The sequence below is a fragment of the Gossypium hirsutum genome, chromosome A12 (genome assembly GCF_007990345.1).
Source record: "Gossypium hirsutum isolate 1008001.06 chromosome A12, Gossypium_hirsutum_v2.1, whole genome shotgun sequence".
NCBI classification, from domain to species: Eukaryota; Viridiplantae; Streptophyta; class Magnoliopsida; order Malvales; family Malvaceae; genus Gossypium; species Gossypium hirsutum.
The window spans coordinates 20,208,958-20,215,407 of NC_053435.1; the positions used below are offsets into that span (position 1 = coordinate 20,208,958).

Sequence of the window (6,450 nt, forward strand, 5' to 3'; positions counted from 1 at the left end):
GAAACTCCATTTCAGCCTTCCTTTTCTCCTTGGCCAATTCATCGGCCTTACAAGCTCTCTCTACCAGCACTACAAATTCTCTTAGTTTAAGGACACCAACAATCAATCGGATGTCTTCATTTAATCCATCCTCAAACCTCTTACACATAATGGCCTCGGTCGATACACATTCTTGAGTATACTTACTAAGTCTCATGAACTCACGCTCATAATTCGTAACCATCATCTGGCCTTATTTTAACTCAAGAAATTCCTTTCATTTTTGGTCGATAAATAGTTGACTAATATAATTCTTCCGGAACTTCTCTTGGAAGAAGTCCTAAGTGACTCTCTCCCTTGGTACAATCGACACGAGGGTGTTCCACCACTGGCATGTCGAGTCTCTTAAAAGTGATACGACACACATCATGCACTTATCCGGTGTGCATGACAATTCATCAAATACCCTAATGGTATTCTCAAGCCAGAACTCTGCCCTTTCAAGATCATCATCTTTATTAGCATGGAACTCCTCAGCTCCATGCTTCTGGATCTTATCTACTGGGGGTTTACTCAACCTCACGAAATCCATACCATGGGGTGCTATAGGGACAGGTTGAGGAATAGGTAGGGTGGAGGGGGTTGAGCATTCGAGTTCGCTCGAACGAACCCCGTGTACCAATTATTCATCATGTGGAGAAAGGCCTCCCGAGCCCCTTCTCTGCCTCCCTATTATCAATTAGCACCGCACCTTTAGTGGGAGCAGGTGCATTACTCTCAACATCATTGCCATTGTTCGATCGGGATCCATTACTATATGAAAAACACAATTTAAATTTGTCAGGAGTGATTTCACTATCATAATATATATATAGCATGTATAGCTAGACTCGAATACACGCTACGTTAGTCCGAGAACTGTTTAAACTGTAGCTCTAATACCACTACATGTAACACCCCACACTCGTACCCTACGCTGGGACGGAATACAAGGCGCCACAACTCTTTAGCACATGTAGTCAAACATTTCTGAGTCAACAAGACTTGGTAAAATTTAAAACTTTTTCAGAACATGTCTAAACTTCCTTAACATGGACTCATGAGAACCCAAACATCCATCGGAACCCATTCTGGACTGATTCGGGTCCTTTAACAAACTCTAGAAAGATGGCCCTAGAAACAAGGCACACGCCTGTGTGGAAGGACAACACGCCTGTGTGGCCATTAGGACATGGCCGTGCTAAAGGCCCGTGTGGTTCACACGGCCTAAGCACGATGGGGCACACCTATGTACAGAGCCCGTGTGAATTAAATTCTAAATCCAAACCTGCAAGGTTTTCACACAGCCTGACACATGCCCCTGTTCATGGCCCGTGTCCCTCACACAGCCATGACATGCCTGTGTCTTAGCCCATGTCTAAAAACCTTGATATTCTATTTTTGACATCAACATCCAATTAGGGGCACATGGCCGAGGTAAACGCCCATGGCCAGAGGCCGTTCCTCTACATGGCTAAGACACACGGCCGTGTCTCTACCCGTGTGTTTATTACCATGCATACTGACTTGAAATTTTTATGTGCAGAGGACACACGGTCAGACAACATGCCCATGACACATGCCCGTGTGTCTACCCGTGTGGACAAAAATAAGGCTATTTACCAAGCCTCTTTACTACCCTTACTTACATTAACCTACACAAGATCAATCAAACCAATACAAGTATAACATAAATATAACCAAATCAACCACAACCATTAGAAACTTGCATCAAATGCATATAATAACAATTGACATTAGCCAACATTAATGGCTTATACAAAATGAATATCACATCAATCATATAAGCCAACACTTGTGGCTAAACTAACAAGACACTAAACTGAAGATTCAAGTCCCTATACATGCAAAAAATCAAAACATTTAAACTAGCTATACCAAAGCTTCAGGTGATAGTGTGATCAATGCCTCCGACGCCTCTTAATCCCCGATACTAGCTTGACGGCACTATAAGAAAATGGAAAGGAAAAGAGTAGGCATAAAGCTTAGTAAGCTCACATGTATATAATAAACAACATGACTCAATAGTTAAAATAAAACAAAGTTTCATACGCTTACTTTTTATACATACTCTTACCTCAAGTACTTAACATATTGAAATCTTTACTCAAGAGTTTTACATACATACCTGTACTAACTTGTAACACAATTGCATAATTCCCATCATTGTCTTAGTCGTTGAATAACTACCGACTTACCCGTTGAACACTAGGAATATCATTGGATACTCAGAAATCATACGCATAACACACCATATGTGGCCACATGCTACCTTATTTAACACATCACATACTGCTCGTTCTCGAGCTAATCACAGGCCTGCTCACACAAGCTAACAGTCAAGACGTAACTACACGAGCTACTCACACAAGCTGATAGGTACCCGTAACACATGCCGGGCTACCCAGCCACTGGTAGAACGTACTTGACTAGTGTCTGGATTTATATAATCACACATCACATATACAAATGAGCTCATAACCACATAGTTCCTAGTGACATGTCACATTGTATCCTAATCTATTCCTAGTTCAAATGGGACTTTTCTTGTAGACTTACCTTCGACAAACTCGGTCACTTAGGCAATCACATATTTCATGATAAAAGAGTTAAGACATAATCCCGCATAATGACAAAATATTGTAACTTGCCTTCAAGGGTGGAAATTACAATTCATGCAACATTTAAGCATTTATACATTATTCTCATTGCATTATTTACGTGTGAACTTACCTCGATACAAAATTTGTAAAAATGAGTCTAGTCCTCGTAGAGTCTAGTCCTCGTACACCTTGTCTTTTGTCCGGTCAAGGTTTGTTCCTCGTTTTTCTTGATCAAAAATTATAAAAATTTCACTAGTTCAATCATCACATCAATTAAAACATTATATAGACCACATTTTGGCAAAATGACCATTTTTCCCCTAGGCTTTTGCAAAATTACGATTTTACCCCTATGTTCGTAAATCGATTTTTATCAAATTTTCTCACTAATTAAGCCTAGCCAAATTCTTTTTATACTATAAATAGCGCACAATTCCAATTATTTTACACATTTACAACCTATTTTATAAACTTTACAAAATGGTCCCTTTAGGTGTTTTCATGAAAACTACTTCACAAAAATTGTTCATTTAACCACCATAACTCATTTTCTTCCATAATATTTCAGTAAACTTCTCAAAATATTTCATGACAAAACCCTAGACTTTCAATCATTTTGCAAAATAGTCTCCTCAATAGCTAAATTAAGCTTTAGGATCAAGTAAGGTTATCTAAATCACTTACTTTCAAAGATAGAGAGTGGCTGCAATTTCAAGCTTCCAAAAACCCTCAATTTTATGGTATTTTTGGTGGGAAAGGAAATGATAAGAAGATGATATCTTTTTCTCTTTCTTTTTTTTTATTTTAATCAATTAAGTCACCAAACACACCTAATATTGACCTTTGACCTCTCTTGTCCCCCCTATGGCTAGCCACTATCCTAAAAAGGGTCTATTTTCCCTTTAAATACCCCCAATTATGGTTCTCTAGCTGTTTTGTCTATCTATCAAGTAAAATAGAACTTTTAGCCTTTATGCGATTTAGTCCTTTTTCGCGATTAAGTTTACAATCGTTAAAATTTGTTCATCAAAATTTTCATGCACTCATAAAATCATACTATAACACATAAAATAATATTAAAAAATAAAAAGAATTTCTCAACCTCGGATTTGTGGTCCCAAAACCACTGTTCTGGTTAGCCCCAAAATTGGGCTGTTATATTTTTTGAAAAATTACATCATAGAAAGGCTGGAGGGGCCACGGATGGTCCCGCTTAAGTCCTAATCTCCTAGACAGAGTTTTAATTAATGTAATGAACAAAAGAAAAATTTATCTAAGTCCACCATTTTATTCAAATGAGAAAAAAAAACTAAAAATATAAAATAACGATAGAGAAAGTGAAGAGAACTCCCTCTATTTTATTTAGGATTTTCATTGACCATTATGGTGTCAAATGGCCATTTGTCATACCAACCATAATCATCTAGGAAGTAATCGTATTCTTTCCCATCAAATCTATCCAACATCTTATCAGGGAAAGAAAACCCGTAATGACCTTTCCTGGTTGCCTTGTTTAACTTCCTATAATTCCTACAAATCCTCCAACCCGTGACTCGAATATGTGAAATAATCCATCCAGTACCTTTCTTGTGTCTTTCCAAAATCACAAGTGCCTCTTCTTCTTGATCTTTGGTGAACTCAACTGAAATAATAACTGGAAAATTCAAAGATAGACCCAAATAATCACATTTCAAATGAGGATGCAAAATCTTCAGTTCCAATTTAGTTGGCTCTTCAATCAACACTTTTGATTGTGTGTACTCCCGAGATAATAACCGTAATGATTCCAATGGGACTTCCTGAGTGAATCCCTTCGTTTTAGCTTCTAACAAAGCCAAACATTCCTTGTCTTCATCATCACTTAGTGAATCCGCTAGTAGAATACATTCTAACGGATCATCTATAGAATTGAGCTCCATCTCTATAGAAGCCAACGATTCCATCTTGGAAATAGCAGAACAGTCTTCAACTACATCTGGGGATTTAGCAGCATCGAAGTCATTAAAAGTCACCTTTTCATCAAAAGTTTCTTTCAACTAAGTATCTCGTTGCTGCTTCTGGAATCGTTGAGGATATGGCAATGGTGGAATCTTAGCTTTAATTGGACAACTCTTCTGTCGAAATTTTTCTGCGTCTGACAAGGGTGTTAGATAATAAGAACTAACTAGTTTAGAGTTTACCTCATCAAGGATCACTGAATCTAACTTCTATTATACAAGAGTTTTAACACTTCGTTGAACTTCCTTCTTGTCTGGAGCTAGGACAGGCTCATCTTGAACCCTAACCACATTGGGCTCCAATGTCTTTCCACTTGGCAAAGAGACTGTTTTGCAATGTTCTTTGCCCAAAATTTTTTTATTTTTTGTGTCAGTTGGCCAAATACCTTGGGATTTATTTCGAAGTTCATTGGTTAGCTGACCCATTTGATTCTCTAGATTTCTTAAACTGGTATCATTCTTCGCTATGTATGCCTTCAGTAGATTTTGAAGATCACTTGAAGATTCAGTTGGTGGGGTTTGTTGCACTTGTTGAGAATATTTCAATGAATAATTTGGTCGAAATGGCATAACAGAGTCGCTATGGTCTGCCCATTTATTACTCCATGAAGAAATTGGATGATTCTACCATGAAAAGTTGTAATAATTTAACTGTGGAACATTCCAATTTTGATTTTCCATGTAATATTTTAACTCTTGATTTGATGGGCACTTTTCAAAGAAATGGCCATCTCTATAGTATTCACAAGAAATATCCTTGAACTGGTTCAATCTTTCAGATTACCATTGAAACCATTAATAGTTATGTTCTTAAGCATAGAAGACAAAGAGGATACCTAGGCTGCCAAAGAAGCAAGTCTGTCCGCTGTATGTACTCCTGCTGCTCGTCTTTCTGAGGCTGCTTGGTTGGTTAACCACTGATAGTTATTGCTGGAAATTCTTTCAATAATCTCGTAAGCATCGTTGTAAGACTTAAAAAGAAGGGCTCCATTCACCGAAGCATCCACCATCATTCTAGTATGAATATTGAGACTATAGAAAGTCTCCATTTGAACGTAGCAAGGAATGCCATGATGAGGGCACTTTTGTAGTAACTCCTTGAACCACTCCCATGCCTCATATAAAGATTCTTCGTCAAGTTACTGAAATGAAGTGATTTCATTTTAGATCTTGGTGGTTAAAGATGGAGGGAAATATTTCATTAAGAAACGTTCAACCAACTCTTGCCATGTAGTTATGGAACTGGACGGTAGGGAGTCCAACCACGCTTGTGCTCTATCTCTTAAGGAGTATGGAAATAATCTCAGTCTCAAGGCATCCTCAGTCACCTTAACTAGTTTAAATGAGTCACTCACTTCCATGACTAGCCGAAGATGAAGATGTGGATCTTCAATAAGAATCCCACTTAATATTTTGCAACATTTGGAACATGACCGGCTTCAAGTTGAATTGTTATACCTCGATTTCGGGTCTCCTAATACTCAAATTGAGCTCGTTGAATAGAGGAATGGTATATTGTTGGATGGCACAGTTTTTATCATCAACAACAATGATCAGATTGTGAGTATTATAAGCAAATGTTCCTCCTGGATTTTGGTTTGAAATTTTGAAATTCGTATCTTCGGTCCTTCTTTGGTTTGCTTGTCTTCTCCTTTGTCAGAAAGTCCTTTCAATTTTAGGGTTTACGGGGAGTAAGTCAATGATTTGATAAATTCTCATAAACACCTAAAACAAACACTCACAAAAAATGGAATTAAAATTTAACAGAAAAAAAGACCAAAATGCAAAATTAACAGTTTCACAAATAATGT

The 6,450-nt window shown here is 37.6% G+C and overlaps 1 non-coding gene across 1 annotated transcript; it reads left to right on the forward strand.

Moving 5' to 3' along the window:
• Positions 1-5,704: 5,704 nt before the first annotated feature.
• On the forward strand, positions 5,705-5,811 carry LOC121211770 (small nucleolar RNA R71). The gene has a single exon (XR_005906988.1). It is a non-coding gene; the product is annotated as a small nucleolar RNA R71 (small nucleolar RNA).
• Positions 5,812-6,450: the final 639 nt, after the last annotated feature.